This window comes from Micromys minutus (genome assembly GCF_963924665.1).
Source record: "Micromys minutus genome assembly, chromosome: 1".
Taxonomy (NCBI): Eukaryota; Metazoa; Chordata; class Mammalia; order Rodentia; family Muridae; genus Micromys; species Micromys minutus.
Genome location: NC_137969.1, coordinates 121,422,058 through 121,441,963, shown reverse-complemented (window position 1 = coordinate 121,441,963; position 19,906 = coordinate 121,422,058). Strand labels below are relative to the sequence as shown.

The window sequence follows — 19,906 nt, the reverse complement described above, 5'->3', positions numbered from 1 at the left end:
CTTATTTGCAGTCTTTATCCTGGCTGATGATAAATATTATAAATTCATTAAAGGGTTACTTATAAGAAAACAGGATTGCAGATTTACTCACCAGGATCTGCTAACATGATATTGATGATGTTCTTTAATAAACAAGGTGGCAGGCACCATACATAAAAATCCATCCTATGGAATTATACTCAGCCATAAAAAAAAATAAAAATTTCAGGAGAATGGATAGATCTGGAAAATATATGAACTGAGCTGACCCAGATCCAGGAAGACAAATACCTGTTTTCTCTGATATGGAATCTGCTAATAATTGAATGTGTGTGTGTGTGTGTGTGTGTGTGTGTGTGTGTGTGTGTGTGTGTGTTTGAGGAGTGCATGGTGTGAGACTGGAAAGGAGACCACAGGAGTAGAAAAAAAGGAGATGCTGAGGAAGGGTGGATAGGGTACTCCATAGAGTTGCCTACATCAGATGGAGGCATGTGTCATGACAGAATAAACAATGTTACCGAGGTGGAGGCACCCAAAGGAAAGGGCTGTGGAAGAATGGAGGGAAGAAGATCAACAGAAACAAATTATACTTCAAACGCTACAACGAAACCAGCTAGTACAGCTTACAGTTGAGGCCATCAGGCCATCATGAAGGGAATTCGGGGCAGGAACTCAAGACAGGAACTGAAATAGAGACCGTGGAGAAATGGTACTAACTGGCTTGCTCAGTCTGTTTTACACAACTAAGGACCACCTGCTCATTGGTGGCTCTGACCTCACTGGGCTGGACCCTCCCATCAATCATTAATCAAGACAATACTCCAGACTTGCCCACAGGCCAATCAGATAGAGGCATTTTTTTCAATTAAGGTTTCTCTTCTCAGACAACTCCAGCTTGTGTCAAATTGACAGAGAACTAGCCAGGACAGATGGCAACCTTAGGATAAAGGATGTGGAAAGAATGCTTGCATTTGAAAGATCTGGCTATGATCTGAGGACAGGGAAGATACTTACAGATTCTGGCTTTAGTCTGTCTGCCAAGGTTTGGGTTTTTTTATTATTTATTTTAACTTAGTAACGATCTAGTAAACTCATACCTGTCAAGCAAAAACATCTAAATGTGATGTGTTATCAGATAAGCTGAGAGGTCTAAATGATTTTAAAGTATTTAAATTAGTGGTTCTTAACCTTCCTTGTGCTGTAACCTTTTAATACAGTTCCTCATGCTGTGGTTACCTCACACCATAACTGTAACTTTGATACTTATATGAATCATAATATAAATGTCTAATATGTCAGACATCTGATATTTCAGCCCTCAAGGGGGTTATAGCCCACAGGTTGAGAACTACTGATCTAAAAGAGTCTTTTAAAAATTCCTCCATGAAATTTATATTTATGCACTGGGAATTGTGGGTTAGTAGAATGGCTGGTTTTGCAGTTCCTGTGAAATAAAGAAAGAGTGTACTATGCATGATCAGGCAGGCAAGGAGACAATACTTCAACAATCATGATTGGAGAGATGGTTCAGTGGGTAATATTTAAGGGAGAGAGAAACTGAAGAAAATATCAGCATTAACCCCTGGCTTATACCCTTCCATATACATGCAGTCACATATGTGTCCATATACATGTATAACACACACATGTATCCATGTACATATAATACATACACATGTTTCCATATACATGTATAATACACACATGTTCATATACATGTATAATACACACACACACACAAACACACACACACAGAATTCCACTGAGAATTATAGCTACTACTGGTGAGAGCTGAGCAGATAATACTGTTTACTGGAGAATATAGTTTTATTGGTTACCACTTGATACTTTCATCTTTAAACTATGGAAGGCTCAACCTGAAATCACTTCAATGATGAGATTATTGTTTTGCTTAACATGGAATTCTGGGTGTGCTGCTCTCAGGATCGGTTAATCCAAGACTCATGCTGCTGGACACTCAAATACTCCCTCTTCTGTCTCTGCTACCTTTAGCTAGCTGGCTTTGGTCTTCAGGCTTTCCCCCATGAGGCTTCTGGGAGAGATTTATTAAACAGTGTGTTCATGACACCAATGGTCATCACAGACCCAATCTCTTTCATGAGCAAAGAAACTTGTCATGAAATCAAAATTGAGCCCAGGGGCCATGACGGAGGCGAACTGGAAGGAAATGAGGAGGCATGAAAAAGGGAGTCTATCAGGGCAAACATGGGTAAAGTATGTGGCATATTTCATCAAATTCTTTTTCAAACCCATCAGTATGTACAATGAATACACATTGATTAAAGGGAGGAAGATGGCTCAGTGGGTAAGAGTACGTGATATGCAAACAAGAAGACCCTAGTTTGAATGTCCAGTCTCTATATGAAAAGCTGAGAATGCTGAGCATGCCTGTAACCCCAAAACTGGGAGGCAGAGACAAGGAGGTCCACAAACCTCTACCTTTCATCCCTACATCTAACTAAGATGGTAAGCTTCTCGATGAATGCTAGACAGTGCTAGACCTTGCCTCAAGGCAATAAGCTGACAAGGAGTAGACGAAGGTACCCAACATCCTCTTCTGCTCTTTACACATATGTGCAGATACAAACACTCCCACACAATCATAAATATGCACACACATGTGCACGCATGCGCACACTCATATACTTTTAAGAGGGGAAAAAAAGCAGAAGGAAGAACAAAGAAGGACTTTACCAGTCCCTCCTTTATCAGAGCACCTAACATGGGCCACACACTCACTCCTCGCCACCTCAGGGCAGGGTGCTAGAGACCCACTAGCATATGACTAGTATAGACCTGTCAGGAGTTGAGATGATTCTCAAGTAACGAAGGGAAACTGACAGCCAGTTAAAGACAGGGCTTTGTAAGCAGAGAGGAGGAAACAATTGTTGGGTACCCCTGGGAACATTCCTCCTCAGTTTCCAAAGTGTGGAGAGAGATGTTGTAGAATTTGTTTAATCTCAATCATGGGCTTCTACCCCACCTTTGATCATTCAGTTCCTGGATAAAAGATACACAACTTTTATATTTATAATAAGCCTTAATCAGCACTCAAGCTGGGCGGATATCTATTCTCACTCATGCTCTTAGAATCCATTTCCTCATGGATAACCCCATTTTATAATATGCCATGTTCCATCTGGGCAGCTCTTAACTTTAATTGGCTAGCCCTCGTGGTCATATTTTTATAACTCGCCTGCACCATGGCAACTTCCTCCCCGCTCCACCTTCTTCTCCTCTTCTCCCACCCCAAGCCCAGGAACCCCAAACCCTGCCTATCTCAGTCCTGCCTATAGCTATAGGCTATAGACACCTTTATTTAACCAGAAGTTTTAAATTAAAAAGCAAGGTCACAATGTATGTTCAGATTCTCTCATTCCTGGGGCAATCAGGCCTTAAGGGCCAATATTTAGCCTTAACAACACAAGCAGCTTCAGACCAACTGCAGAGAGAGGCTGATTTAAAACCATATGCTGAGGACTGAACCCAGATTTTGGGGTTATATTAATCAATGGTTAGGGACTGAGCTGCATCCCTGGTTCCAGAAGAATCTCTTCAAAAATGCTAAGACCTTTTAAGGCAATGTGCCATTGCTCCACATCCTGAAGTAAAAGTCCATGTCTAAGTTTGAAGACAGTGCTGTTTGGGGTCACTATCTCTATTCAGAGTCACATGTAATTGCAAGTGATCTGTGAAAATGGTCTATGTGTTTTCACACAGGAAAGTGACCAGAGGTGTCACAAAGGCATGTGGCAGTAACAGCAACACAACAGATGATCTCACCTTAGTGTGGCCCCTTCTCCAGACTCTTCCTCATTTGTTCAGTGCTTGGAAAGACTGTGAATCAAGGTTCCTTGTCCAGCACCTAACAGTACCCAGCAATTGATCAACACGATTGTCTGCCTCAGGACTTCAATTTATAGGGGCACTGACAGAAAGGTGGGGAAATGGAGTTTATTCACCTCAGAAGCAGAATTGCCCAGTGCTCTGGCCTCCACCCACAAATCTCTCCCCACCTTCCAAGAGGCCCCATTTCTCAGCTGGGTTCTCCTTGCCTCTCTGACTCCGTGAGCTCCAGGATGTCAGGTCCAAAGGAAACCCCAATTCTCCAAACTCCAAAACACAGTCTAAATATCCGGAAACGAGCTCAACCTGTTCTGACAGTTCTGACAGTTAGATAAATGTGAGCATTCCTCAGGAACACAGTCACTTTCAGAAAACCAGCCCAAACTTCCCCAGAACAAACGACATCCTTTCCAACCTCAGAAGCCCATTCTGCGTGCCAAAAGGAATCATTTTCTTACCTCTGGCAAATGAAATACATAGCTCTCCAATTAACATGGACCCTTGGCACTTATCAGCACATCAAGGACCATGTTGGCGTCCAGGCTGCCTCAGTCCCTACTACAGGTACTTGTTAAACCTCTCAAAGCCTCTGTGCCAGCCTCCTGCCCCTCCCTCCCCTAAGTACTCACTCTCCTTATAACCCAGCTATTCCTAGTATTCTTTCTCTAGACTCGGTTTCTCCTACTCCCCTCTCTGCAAGATAGCCCTGGCCATGCCCAGTCTACTGGCCATGATTAGTCTAATTCTCTCCTTGGACTCTTCCAGAAGCCTCTGGCTGTTCTCTCTCTCTCTCTCTCTCTCTCTCTCTCTCTCTCTCTCTCTCTCTCCCTCCCCCTCTCTCTCCCTCCCTCCCTCCCTTTCTCTTGCTCTCCCCAGCCTGCCTCTTCTAGCTGTGTGCGTGGAGAGAAAAAGTCCATTGCTGCTCAGTGCTTTCAGTGGCCCAAAGTCAGTCATAGGTTAGAGGAGCACAGCCAGGGAGCATAGTCAGGGAGCACAGCCAGGGAGCACTTTTATGTCAGCCCTGGGTCAGAGTGGAATTTAAGAGGGCAGTTGTACCAGAAATGATGTTTGAATTCATGCATTTCTCCTTCCTTGGCTATGAGGGGATTCCCTCTGTCGGCCCTCCCTGGGGTAGTTTGAATAGGAATGGGCCCAATGAGCTCATAATATTTGGATGTTTGGTCATTAGGGAGTGGCGATACTTGGCAGGGATTAGGAGGTGTGGCCTTATTGGAGGAAGTGAACACTGGGGGTGGGCTTTGGGATTTCAGATGATCAAGACAAGCCTAGATTCTTTTTTTTTTTTTTTCTTCACAGCCATAGAACACTGGTTAAAACAACCCCCTTTATTTGGAAGGAAAGGCAGAGTTAAGTCCCTTGCTCAAGCACACAGCAAGCTAAAGAGTGGAGACTTGGATACCACCAGAAGTGTTTTCCTTTCTTGCACGGGGCCTCACTTCTGCTAGGCAAGGGTCCTCCTCACTGAGGTAGTCTCCGTTCTTTCAACCACAGACCCCTCACTAGGGAGCTAAAGTAGATCTTTCTTAGGAACAAAAACTCCAGTAAAGTAAGATGCCTTCCCAGAAGCTTTTCTAGTTCTTTGTCTCCTTTGTTTGAAGGCTGTTCCAAAGATCTACCCCCTAGCAATTCTCTACCATAAACCTTCTCTTATGTCTGCCCAGGAAACCAGACCTCACAGACTTCAGTCAGGTGGTAATGATGAAGAATCACTACAGGTTCTTGGTTTCTTTGGGGGGGGGCATGTTAAATGCTCAATAATAAGATCAAGAAGTAACGTGTTAATTGACTTTTTCAAGCAAATTCTCAAGATCCTCTAGCGTGAAAAATACTAATTACAATGCAAAATAAACAATGTCAAGAAAAGTCCCCTTTCTTCTTCAAGAGTTTAAAACACAGCTTTCTATTTGAGATTTGCTATGGAGAGACAGGAAATACCTACAGTCAGTCTGTATTTGGTCTGGGTGTGGGTGGGTTGAACCAGCACCTTGCTTGCTAGGCTCGGCTCTGTGCTGAGCTTCTCTTTAGGCAGCTTATTAGTACAGAGTTCCACCATGTCAAACAAACAACGGCAGTGCCAAGTGACTATATGGTTTTTAATCCATGATTTTTTATTCAGAGTGAAAATTTCAGAAGGAATAAAAAGTTGTTTACTTCAGCCATAAGAGACTAAGATTAGAAGGAAGGCTTTCTAGGCTTTTGTAATTGGTGCCTTTAACACAGTTAAGGCAGGCATAGACAACCTCCTTCAATGCTGTGTGTTTGTGTTAGAGATTTGTGTGTGTGTGTGTGTGTGTGAGTGTGTGTCCATATGGGTGCATGTGTTAGTAAAGGTATGAGGACATGTGTGTGAGGGGTCATGGAGGTTAGAGGTCAATCTCTTGTGTTGTTTCTCAAGAGCTATCTATAACTATATACTTACATATCTAATACGTGTGTGTGTGTGTGTGTGTGTGTGTGTGTGTGTGTGTGCGCGCGCGCGCGCGCGCGCGTGTGCACATGTGTATCAAATAGAGTCCAAAAGAAGACACTGAATGCCCTGGAACTGGAGTCGCAGATAGCTGTGGGCCACTCCCTGTGAGTTCTGGGCACTGAAGCCCACCTCCTCAGCACTGGGATTACAAGCATCCTGGTGTCTTTCTACAGACTTTGGTATCTTACCTGCTGTCTTTCTACAGATTCTGGGCATGCTCTTGGGGAAAGCCCTTCAGTAACTGAGCCTCCTCCTCAGCTTCGAAGGCCAGAAACTGTATTGGGGGTAGCACAGATGGGATGGGAAATAGCAGGCAGAGGAGCAGGAAAGACTCCCCGAGGTGCCAGCTGCATGGGCCATGGGTGCAGAACCATCCAAACTGGGCTACCGGAACCCTGGCAAAGCCAATGTGAGATTCCATCTTTCCCCTCTGTTCACTTACCACCATCACAGTGGCCGAGAGCCCTGGAACTCACCCACGCATCCAAATCTGGCTAATTAACAGATTTCGTCTTGTTTTTATTTTATGTGTATTAGTGTTGTAGGGGTAGTTGGCTACCATGCTTTGGCTCCTGGTGGGTCACACACGCACATCCACCCAGAAGCAATCTAGCAATCTGGATTCTTGAATGAAAGATACACACATGCACACACACACACACACATACACACACATATACACACACATACATACACACATACATACATACACACACATATACACACATACACACATACACACATATATATACACACACACATATACCCACATATACACACATATACACACACATACGCACCCACCCACCCACCCACACACACACACACACACACACACACACACACACACCATTTATTTTTTGACATGCCATCTCAAAGGCTGGGCACTCCTAAAACTTCCCCTGCTAGCAAACGCTCTCCTCTGTTACTCCCGAGACTCCTGAGCCTTTCCCTGCTACCCCAGACCCAATCAGGGAAGTGGCCAGTGGCACATCCCGTCCTTCTTCCCTGACTCATGGTGATCCTCTGTCTTCCTCTCTCCCAGTTCCTAGCCCATGCAAATCTAGAGGTCTCGCCTCAGCCAGTCTGCCCAGCCATTGGCCATTGGCTCTTTATTGATCAATCAAAAACCAATTAGGGACAAAGACCTTCAGCTTTTGGACCGGCAAATTTCCAATTTTGGGGGCCAGATTAATTCAAAGCATTGGAACCAATCCCCCAACAGATTGTTTTGCTTATATGTACACTATGTTTGTGCCTGGTATCCAAGGAGGTCCGAAGAGAGAGTCAGATCCCTGGAGATGGAGTTAGGGATGGTGTGAGTCACTCGGTGACTGCTGGGAATCTAATCCAGGTCCTCTGCAAGAGCAAGTAGTGCTTTTAACTGTTGATCCATTTCTTTAGGCCCCATACCTTTTCTTTCTAGTGAAAAATGTATTACATAACTTAGGTGGTATGTTTTCATTGTTAATATATTGCTGAAGAGGTGGTCTTTTATTTACCCATCTGTTTGTTAATGTTAGACGTAATCCTAGCATTCGGGAGGCAGTTGTCTTTGAGTCTGAGTCCAACATGGTCTACATAGAGGATTCCAGGACATCCAGGGCTACATAGAGAGACCTTGTTTCGATAGACAAATAAATAAATAGACATTAGTTGGGTTCCTGTGTAAACTGAAAAGGTGTGGCTAGATGTGAGCCTCTCCACCCTGAATCTTAGCTTTTTTTTAATTTAATTTTATTATTTTTTTGTGTGTGGGTATGTTGTGTGTACCTGTGGCTGGCTCCACATGCATTGGGTGCCCTGGAGGACAGAAGATATTGGATCCCCTGGAACTGGAGTTGTGGATGGTTATGAGCTACCATGTGGGTGCTGGGAATTGAACCTGGATCTTTTGCATGAACAAGTGCATGTGCCACAACATAACCACTGCACCATCTCTCTTTCTAAGGGACTATATCTGAATACTCAGTACAAACACCTGATCCAAAAAATAACCAGTGTTCGCTAGTGAATGAGGAACTCACAGAACACCTGAATCGAGGTAGCAGAATCAAGAAAGGGTTTCCTGAAGAAGGGGACCCAGGTAAGGGAATGACCTGCTCAAAGGATGAGCAGGTCAAGGTGAAAGAAACACATGCCTTCACAGTGTGGGGCAGGTAGAGGGGGAGGGAGTTGGGTGAGAAAGAAGCTGGGAAGATGGCTTCTCTGGTGAAACACTTGAGGCTTAGGGTTCCAATCTCCAGTGCACAGGTGAATGATGGGAATTCAGCCCATCTAACCCCAGAGGTCAGAGAGCAGAGACAGAAGATTCCCCAAAGCAAGTTGACTAGTGAGACTAGATGCAGTGCTGGGTAGTCGGGCCCCAGCTGGACTGGATGGGGGAGAAGCTTAGTGGGTACGGGTGAGTGCAGTGCGGTTGGTGATGAGTGAGCTAAACACCCCTGAAACTGCTTCTGAGAACTGGTTCGTTTATTGGGGGTGAGGAGAGAGAAAGGGATATTTACTCTCCTGAGGTTTGTGATAGTCATGGTCTCTGGGGAAAGGTTTGTGTGGCCTTGTACTATTGGCTGGGGTATTGGAAAATACGTCATCATCATACTAAGGATCCGTAGGGTCCTGAGGGAAAAACCTTATAAGGTCAAACAAGGAGTGAAGCCTGGTAACTGTCAGGGTAATAAATTCCTCTAGGGCTGTGGGGGCGCGGAGAGCCGGCTTTATGTTTCCAGGTTGGGATTAGGCAGGGAGCCAACTCCTGCCTTCGTCATGTTTGAGGTATCTGGGATTGAAGCTTCCTTGACCCTTCCTAGGGCTACTACAGTCCCTCAGTAGTAGTGTTCTGGGTTCAGCTGAAAGACCCTGTCTCAGTGACTAAGGTGTCTCAATGGCCAATGATTTAGAAAGATTCCTGGTGCCACGCACTGATGTCCAGTGCATTTTGAGAAAGGCTCCTCCCATGTGTCTATATTCATACAAACATGCACACAGATAACATGTACAGATACATGCAAAAAAATTAAAAATCATGTGGGCAATAAAAATAATGGGAGTCTTCAGCCATGGCTGGGTGTTTTCTATCACACACACACACACACACACACACACACACACACACACACACACACACACACACACAGCCCAGCAAACACATACACAGGCTTCTAACATTCCGAACAGAGAAGTGCGTTCTCTTTGCAAGTGATTACTATGTCTCTAGTCCAAGGACACTGCAGGAGTTAACATATGGGGGAGATGTGGTCTTTTGCTATGCTTGATAATGTCAGAGTCCTTTAGGGAGAAACTGACAGTATTATGATCTATTGCACAGTATGATTTGAGCTTGTAACTGCTCAGCCAATTAAAGATTAAATAGTAGGGCCTGAAATGCTACTGCACAGCTGAAAGAATGATTTATTACACAAAAGGTTAGTGGAATAGAGGAAAGCCAGATTACCCTAAGAGAAAACCCACACCCTGTTGCTGTTGTTGGTATTTCTGAACCAGTTACCTGTTCAACCTAGAGAAAAAAAAAATCTTCCCTTAAACCCATCTCTCAGACAGCCTCAGTACACACTAAAAGAAGTATGAAAGGTGTTTCAATTGAAACTCCAATACACTTGGGGAAATGCACACTGCTTGTAATAAATGTATGTAGACTTAGGACCTGCGCAAGATTGAGCCTGTAGCTCTCCATCACTGGACCGTGGTGGGAACTTAGAACGCTCCACCCCTAACTGAGGAGCTACTAGCAGTTAATGGCTGCCATGGGCAGGAGACCATTCCCTGGATGGTGTGGTCACTAGTAAGTGACCTGGGGTCCAGTAAATAACCCCATGTCTAATCTCATGCAAATATCTTTAATTAAGCACTTTATTAAATAGGTCATATAAAAACAAAAAAGACAAGAAAATAAAATAAGAACTTGTTAGTCAAAGGAGGAATTCAGAGGAGTGGGAGGGGATAATGAGGACTAGAGTAATGGGATGAATACGATAAAAATAAAGTGTGCGTGTGTGTGTGTGTGTGTGTGTGTGTAAAATTCCAAACTATCAAAAATAAATTAACCACTTTTAGAAGTTTTATTCTTAATTATGTGGATTTGTGTGTCTGTGTGTGCACATGACTGCAGAGAAGAGGATGCTGCATCCCTGAGACCTGGTGTTTACAGGTGGCTTCAAGATGCCCAGCACGGGAGCTGAGAATGGCATTCTGCTCCACCGTCTGAGAAACTATGAGCTCCGAACCACCTCTCCCATAAATATACTTTCAAAGCACATTTGCAGGCCGACTGGATGGATCTGTGATTAAATGAATGGCAAGCACAGGTTCAGGGAAATCAATAGATTTCTCCTCCTGAGCTTTATCTTGCAATTTGTTTCCGTTTCAGCTTTAAAACCAGCCTGCTTCAAAGGAGAAAAAAGGGGGGGGGGCAACATTTGGATGCGATCCATGGAGGGCTTTATCCCTGCTCTTAAAAACCGATGAGCCTTTCATTCTTTAAGCTTGCCAATTTCAGACCATTTGACACGGATTCCCACTTGGTACAGATGCACTGGCAGTGGCTGGACCAATTCTTGCCTCTGCTGCAGGTGCAGGTGGAAATGAGCAGCCAAGCGGGACACTGGGTGCTCTTCAGCAAGGCAAACTTGTTCTTTTGCACTTGATGTCTCTTGGGAAATGGTGAGATTTTGCTCTATATTCTTTGCCAGGGACGGTGTGCTTTCAAATGAGTGGGGTAGGATGCCTGCTGCGACGGTTAGTACTGTCAGCTTGACTGGGTTTGTGAGACATACCTTGGGATGTGTCTGTTTCTGGGCAGGACTAATGGAAGGGTAAAGACTCCCGTGGCTATGAGCAGCATGATGCTATGGGGCTGTGGCTCAGACGGAACCTAAGGGGAGGAAGCCGAGCGCTGGTATTCCCTTTATCCCTCAGTTTCCTGTGCAGCCCTGAAGTGAATGGCTCTACTCTGTCACACTGTCCTGTAGCCACAGTGTTTGGCCCCTGTGTGTAGGGCCAAGCAATCATGGGCAGGATCCTCTGAAACAGTGAGCCCAAATATGTCCTTCCAATGTTAAGCTATTTCTATCAGATCTTTGCTTCTAGCAATGAAAGTGTGACTGATACACAGTGTTCGAATTGTAACATCTCTCTCTAATCTGTCTGGACTTGCTATGATCCCAGATACTGCAGAATAGATCAATACTTCTTGGTAACCAATTAAAGTCAATCACCAAGCCAGTGAACAGGAGTGGGTGGGTATATGACTTCCATTGTAGCGATGAATATTTCTACTTTGATACTGAAGAAGGAAAGTACTTATGAGTTACTAAAGTACTTTAAAAGGCCCAGAATGGGCAAAATGATTCAATACCTCTCTATATGCACCAAATGGTTTAGATCCTGCCAAGGACATTATGATGCTATGCTCTGGTTCTGGGAGATCATCGGGACTCCATTTTGCTATGTACTTTCTATTTATTGGTCTCCTTTTGAGTGAAATAGAACTGTGGAGCAGAGCAGAGTCCCAGACTCATTCAACCCAGACCCATTGTGTCCACAGCTTTCTCATCAATTTAGAGAGGGAGAGACAGAAGTCGCAGACATGGGGATTTAAATGCCCTTGTCCTGCATTTGTGGAGCTGAGCAGATTGTAAACTGTCTCTTGCAAACATGGTCTGCATCTGGGCATTGAGCTAGCAACTCCAAAGTGCAGAGTCAATTCCTTTGCTGGGCATTTCTCCCCAGAAGTTTCTGAGATCGTTTTGGTGGTTGGTATAGGTCCCAGAGCCAGTGAGGTCGAGAAGGACGAGGGCAGGGAGCATCTGGCTAAGACGTTTCCGACAAGACAGAAATGCCCTGGTTCTCTGTTTACATCAGCATAATCTTTAGAAGTTTTGCATTTAGAACACTGGATTTGAACTTAAGAAAGTGCTGGGGGTGGGAGCTGGGCGTGTTTTCCAGGGCTGTTAACATTGAAAACTGGTTCATCCGCTCATACTTGAGTGGCTTTCAATGGCATGGCTAGTCCAATTCATGATTTTTAAGTATAGGTGTAGATTGGAGCATTTATTACATATTTTACTGTTCAATGTTTTAACGTGGACCTTTTATTTTGTAAATCATTGTGGAAATGATTGTGGGGATTGGAAAAAATTACATTTGAAGTTTAAAAAGATGGTCCACTTTTTAACATGTGTGTTGTGTCCGGCCTGTGGTTGTCTTAACTAATAAATGTGATTTCCACGCCCTCACCCCCCCAAAAAAGAATCCTGGGTTTGCACTATCCTGAGAAAGGCGGGGGGGGGTGTGTGTGCATAGTCATCAACATCAACCCTTAAAGCATATAAGAAAGTCAAATTGTAGACACTCCTGATACTGCTATTCTCATGAGAACTAATCTGTATATTTCATATTTTTCTTATCCGGTAAGACTCTTATCACTTGGCCTCCTTATGAAAAACAATGTGTTTAGACTCTTTTGATTATTAAATGTATGTATATTAATTCACCCACCAGTACATTTTTTTCTGTTTCAAACATATTTACTATTTTTACAGATTTTAAATACATTACTGATCCTGCAATGCATGCTGGGGTGTGATGCCAGGTTCAGCATGACTGTCCAAAAGGCACCTGTCCAGGGGAGGCAGCTTTCTGCGGGGACCCAGAGGAACAATGGCCAGTGACAAATACCTTTGTGCGCACACTGTCCTGTGCTGGGGAAGAGCTCCCACTACCTGTTGTCTTTAGACCTCAGTTGTGAGCCCCTAAGAACATTTCTCAGGGGATTTGGTTTGACAGGATCACACTCTGTAGTTCAAGCAGGCTTGTGATACTCTACACAGACAAGCCTGCCTCTGAACTCTCAATCCTGCTGTAGCAGTCTTCTGAGCGCTGAGAATACAGGTTTGTGTCACCATGCCCAGCTCCTAGAGAGCAATCCTAAGGTCAAGACATGATCAAGATGCCTGTGACACCACGCAGAGTCATGGCAACTTTCTGTGGTTTGAAACCTTGAATGTGAGTCTCATTTTTCAAACATAGCTGCAATGCAAAAGGCATCAGGGGGCCAGGCCTGGTATTAGGAACTGAAGAAGTGGCCCAATCCCAGGTCAGAACAGTAGCAAGTGCATTGTCATTTCCAGCCTTGTGGCTGTCATACAACTCCAAGTTCTTCAGTGTGTTCCATTAACATCCTGTTCAATGGGTGGAGCATCTTGTCAAAGCCCTTCGTATCTGCTGCTGCTCCTTCCAGGCACATGGGTTCCCCTTCTCTTACCGCCGCCGGTTTAGACCTGTCAGGTTCTTGAGCGTGCCTGCACCAGTACCTCTCCAACGGACTTCACCTGCTTAGCCGTGTGGCCAATGTTCATTGCATCATTAATCCGGTTTCCCAGGAAACGCCGAGTATCTTCGAAGTCTGGGGAGGAGTCCTGCATCATCACCAGCTCTGTTGTGTTGTAGATGCCAGCCAGCACTGCATGGCGGGTGTACCAGTTAAAATCAGTTGAGTGGTCCCCAGCGTAATACCACATGTCATCCACCATGCTGGTGAGCAAGCTCGGGCTGGGTGGGATGCTTTGAGGGAGCAGGGGGATGCTGAGGGCCCGGGGCCAGGGCTCAAAGTAGGGGACCAGCATTCTGAGTCTGGTTTCCACTGTATCCCTCAGGAACTGGTCTGTCTTCCTCTTCTGTGCCTGGCCCAGTTGCCCCAGTTTCTGCTCCTCTTCCGGCACGTGGTTGAAGCGAGCATTGCACTGGGTCACAAAGTGCAGAACCAGCTCACTGCCGTCACTCCCAAACACGCTGGCTGCTGCACTGGAGAGACCCGAGGGCTGGGCTCCTTCAGCAATGGCCTCTGCAGTCCAGCCGTGGGCAGGCACAAACTCTAGCGCTGCTGTCGAGATGCGGTGCTGTAGCTGCTCCTCACTCTCATGAGACGAAAAAACTGTCTCCGCGGTGCAGGAGCCTCCAGCCCAACCGGCCGAAGACACCATGACACTGCTGCCGTCGCCGCCATCTTTCAAGTGGGCACGCACGCTCCATTGATACATTTTTACTGAAAAATTTAACAACTTGGGACCGGAGAGGTGTTTCAGTGGTTAGTAGCATTGTCTGCTTGTCCAGAGGACCCAGGTTCAATCCCTGCACCCACACGGCAGCTCATAGCTGTCTGTAACTCCACTCCTAGGGCATCCAATTCTCTTCTGGCTTCCTCCAGCTGCTTGTGAATGATACACAGATACACATTAGGTACACATTTAAAAATTTACATTGAAAAAGTTGGGCTGGGGTCCTTTTGCATGGTTGTGTCAAATTCTGCTATGCCCGCCCACTTGTTCCATTGCCCCCGTGGTCGTTTATAGTTGTGTGTGTTTGTGTGAAATGTGCTTTGAACACATATACATGTTATTTTACATAACTAACCCAGAACCTCTTGTCCAACTAGCAACAATACAGAGGGACATTTCATTCTTTTGGTTCTTTTTCATTTTTGTAAAAGTAGTTTCATAACATTCCACACTTGACCTAATATTCACTACAGTTAATCCCACTCTGAAGTCTTCACATGCACCTCAAAGGGTGACTTCTTCAAAGCAGAAATTATTGAAGGCCAGCTAGGTGCTAAGTAGGGTGCTGGGACCACGACAGAAAGCAAAACAGTAAGAAATCCTGGTGTGTAGGAATCACACTCAGGCAGAGAGTAGATGCTCTGTATGACACAGATGACCTTACATGGAGATGCCCCGAAGGAAAAATGAGCAGGCAGGGGAGGAGCTTCACTCAAAAACCTTTGTTGTTATTGTTTTGAAAGAGGTAGCCAAGGCTAGCCTGAACTCTATGTAGCCAAGGATGATCTTAACTCCTGATCCTCTTGCCTCCACCTCCTGATTGCTGGGATTCTGGGTGTGTGGCCACAGGAAGCTTTTGAATAGTGGCCTGAAAAAATGATGGGGGAGGGGTGCTTGAGGCCCTACAGGAGAAGAGCACCTCCCACCAAGATGCTCACTGTTGTTGAACCAATTTAACTTATCCCCACCTAACTCACAAATGAACGAGACACAGACTGACGATTGCTGGGGGGTAACAATCTACTCTCCTAACTGCTGGCCTGGATACCTCCCCAGCAGAGTACCCCAGATACTTGTTCTTTCTCCTGGCCATGTGCTCACGGTCCAGCTTCCTCCTCTGTCCCGTGTCCTTTCTCTTCCTCTCTGCAACCCCCAACCAGGTAACTCCAAACCTGCCTACTTCTAATCCTTCCACTAATTGCCTGTAGCCATTTATTTTTAACCAATAGTTTTACGTTAAGGAACAAGGTCTGCCCAAGAAAAGCTGGTAAATGGGGAACCACTCAGTACAGGATTTAGCATTACAGTACATAGCAACAGGCCAAGCCATAACAGCCCATGGGTATCGAAGGCCTTTGACCGACAGAGAAATGCCCTGAGTCTGTCCTGAAGTTTACCATTTGATTAACTCATCCCATGTTAGTCCCCAGCAGTGAACTGTTTCCCCACCCCATTCCCCATCCTCACTTTGTCCAAAGTTGCCAGACTTTGACGTCGAAGCCTCCCTGTCAACAAGAGACAAACAATCTGAGTTTCCAGTGAACAATTGGGACATGCAAGTGACTTGTGCCTGGGCTCTAAGGCACTGGCAGGGTCTCAGTGCAGGAGCACCCTGCTGGAGGCTACGGAACACAGAGATGGACATTCAGGTGTTATTAGAAGCAATCTCAGCCAAGGGGAAAACAAAGGAACACATTCTTTTATTGTCCGGTATCAGCCTGTCCTTGGGCTCTGTCCTGCATTTTATTTACAGCTGGGTTAGGAGCCTCCTGTTCTTGTGGTTAGGAGTTGGAAGATCATAGGTAGCTTATTTTACCTCTCTGAGCTCTTCCTCTGTAAAGGATAATAATTGTGGCTATCTTATGAAATTCGTGTTGGGGATTAAGAAACTGGAGGCAGAGTGTGTCTGAAACCCAAGAAATAATTAAACGTTCATTACCATTGTTTCATTGACGGTTACCACCATCACCCCTTTCACCACCACCATTGTCTCTTGGTGGCAGTGCCAAGTCCAGGGAGCAGGAGGCATCAGCCAGCATTTTTAAAGAGCGTTTCTCAGGCTCTAATGGAACTTTGTGAAAACACAGCTTAAAGCTTGTCTAGACAAAGTGTGATCTTCAAGGCAGGGAGAGCATTATACACTGCCGTGCTCCCGGAAGCAGCATTACTCACTGTAGTGCTCCCGGAAGCAGCATTATGTGCTGCTGTGCTCCCGGAAGCAACATTATATACCGCCGTGCTCCCGGAAGCCAGGGGAGCGTTTGATGTTCAGGGATGGTGTTGGTTACAGACTGGCTTCCCCAGCATGGAGAAGGGAACGGGGAGGGAAGAGGAAATGGAGAGGACAGGACAGCTGAGCTGCTTAGTGTGAATGGCTGAGAAAGGATAACAAAGCCACACTCTGGGACCAGATAACCTCAGGCATTCCAGTCTGCTCTCTTTCAGTCCCTGTTTGTTCTCAGCTGCACGAAAACAAAGTAGACAACTGAAGCTTTAGGTTGTACTCGGGCTTCCAGGGTACCTAAGCCAGCAAACCTGAGCATCCAGATCTCCCCAAAGCTAATAGTGGCTTTCCTCTTATGTTAGGTTCTAGCTCATTCAAAATGCTAGCTAAAGAGGCCAGACTGTCCTGAGTTCAAAGTCCGGCTCTGTTGTTACTCATGCAACTCTGGGCCTGACTTGTCTGAGTCTCTGTTTTTGTTCTTGTGGTGGGGACTAGAATCACCCAGCTTCCTGTCGGTGATTGTGAATATTTAATGGAACTGTGCATTAAGCACTAAACACACACACAGCCCAGCATACAGTAAGTACATATGAATGATCATGGTAGAAATTCCGAGTGGATGGTTTTCTGGAAAATGGGGAAAGGGAATTAGAGAGAGGGAAAAAGCTGGGCAGAGTGGTAAAAACTGATCTTGGAAGCTGTGTTCTTCATGATTGTTAAAAAAAAAAAAATCCTGTGAGAGAAACAAGATAAAGATGGCAAGGACTCAAAGGCTTAGCTTTGCTTTTTTGCCAAGGTTTCACCCATCTGGCCTTGGCTTCTGTGCTACTTTTTTCTTCCAAATCGCATCTGAGAAGCCTGCCAGTTCAACACACAGGGCAGGAAGATAGATCAGCTCTGGATCACCCCAAATCTCTGCACTCAGCAAAGGAATTGAAGGTAGCCATGCATTATTCTTTTCAGGTTAAACTTCCTTTGAGACTAATACAAGAGGCAGGCCAGCCAGGTGAGGCGCAGTCACTACAGGCTGACATAATCCTATTGCTTCTTGGCTGATGGCTTGTGCCAAGAAAAATCCTCTGTGATCCAGAAAGGTGGATGTAGTTCAATTCCCAACATAAAATTCCAACCCTCTGCACTCTCTCTACACCCTGATGACCCTGACAGCAGAACTGTATCGACAACATCACTATATTCTCACCATTTGGGTTGTCAGAATTTAACCATGAAGGCTGCACATTCACAGTGTAGAGGATAGGATGGAAGATAGAAATGGGAGAAAACCATGTTTTTCCTCAGACCTGTGAACATATAAGATATAAAGCTGCCTATGAAATGAAATAGCTCAGAAAATAAAATACATGGTGAACCCCTCATTTGATTTTTTTCATGAGAAGAGTGGCTGGTCTGAAGCCACTCCAGTGGCATTATGAACTCTAATCAACTACAAAACCAAAACAGGATTGGATCGCTGTTCTAAGATGGGTTTTTCTGAAGTGCCTTTACAAACAAGGTAATTTAAGGAGCCAAGTTGAAGCCTGGGTCTAAATGTTAGCATGCGAGTCACGCTTAAAGAAAGGATTAAAGGACAATGTACTGACTGGTTTTGTGTCAACTTGACACAAGCTGGAGTTATCACAGAAGAAGGAGCCTCAGTTGAAGAATAGCCTCCATGAGATCCAGCTGTAAGACATTTTCTCAACTAGTGATCAAGGGGGGAGGGCCCAGCCCATTGTGGGTGGAGCCATCCCTGGCCCCGCCCATTGTGGGTACATCCCTGGGCTGGTAGACCTGGGTTCTATAAGAAAGCAGGCTGAGCAAGCCAGGAGAAGCAAGCCAGTAAGAAACATCCCTCCATGGCCTCTGCATCAGCTCCTGCTTCCTGACCTGCTTGAGTTCCAGTCCTGACTTCCTTTGGTGATGAACAGCAGTATGAAAGTGTAAGATGGATAAACCCGTTCTTTCCCAAATTGCTTCTTGGTGGTGATGTTTTGTGCAGGAATAGAAACTCTGAGAAAGACAGGCAATTTATTATATTATCAAAAACAACAACAAAAAAGAAAGAAAAACCAAAAACCAAAACAAAACTCCACTCCAGTGTGGCTCTGTAATTATTGTTATAATATTAAACACCATCTAAAGTTGTGTAGCACGATCAACCTTATCTGTTCAGCACTTGTGTGCATGTGTGGCCGTGTGAGCACACACACATAGCACTTTTTATTTTAGGACAAAGAGAAATGTAATGATTATTTCAACGTTTTGTAAATTTGAGAGGACGCTTCCTGGCTTTGTTTTTCAGACTGGTACAGTGAGGGCAGCCTGCACAGAAGGTCTCTGGGCTCATAAGCACCTCAGAGCATCCGATTTCTTTCTCCACAGCACAAGGACACCTCTGCTTCCTGCACTGGGGCTTTTTTCCTGGTAGTTTGTACTTTCCTTCAGGCAGCACATTGTGGACGCTTCCTTCTCATGGGTAGACTCTGAACTGTACCCACCTCAGCCCAGGCTTTGTTTTGAAAGCTTGTTCCCCAATTGGTGTTTTGTTTTGTGAGACCCTGGGAACTTGAGGTGTGAGGAATGGAAGAGGTTGTTGTTGCAAACTTACCATTAGTGGCTTTTGAAGGGACCCCAGGTCCTGTTGGACTCAGCTCTGCCCTCAAAGCCATGCCCCATTCTATCCTCTCCATTAGGACGGGCTGAAATCTTTCCACAAAGAAATTGTCTTTTGCTTGCGATGTTTTGCCGGGACACAGAAGTGTGGAGTCACTCCTGGTCCCTCTTGCTCTATGTCTGGAGCACGCTGTTTCTTTGTTGGTTGTGTGGCTTCCTTTGGACACAGCTCCAGTGAGTCACTTGCTCCTTTAACTCTGAGCTTATTTTCCAGCCCTGTGTGAGACCCAGAGAAAAAAATGCACACTTCTCTTTTCAGGGAGCAATTTTCTTTTTCTTGGATGCTTTTTACTTTAAATTTGAAATATGCTTTAGATTTTTTTTTTTTATTTAATAAGGCGCAGACTTTGGGGCAATATTCATTATTTAGATCAGAATTTATGTTGTACTGGATGCAAAATCCAGCATTGCTTGTTCATGGTAATTGTGTACAGTGCAATGAACCCAGTTTATGTAGAGTATTATTGAAGAAACAGCAAACTTCCACGGTAAGCTTGAGAAATCATTCATTTGGCGATGCATTTACATTTCCCGTGAAAGATTCTGCACCATGCGTTTTGACAGTTTTTAAAGCAAAGCAAAGCAACATTTTTTTTT

At 45.0% G+C, this 19,906-nt stretch overlaps 1 pseudogene across 1 annotated transcript; it reads right to left on the bottom strand.

Moving 5' to 3' along the window:
- Positions 1–13,532: 13,532 nt before the first annotated feature.
- On the bottom strand, positions 13,533–14,394 carry LOC308439896 (ubiquinone biosynthesis protein COQ9, mitochondrial-like; annotated as a pseudogene). The gene has a single exon. The product of its transcript is annotated as a ubiquinone biosynthesis protein COQ9, mitochondrial-like (transcript).
- Between the last annotated feature and the right edge of the window lie 5,512 nt (positions 14,395–19,906).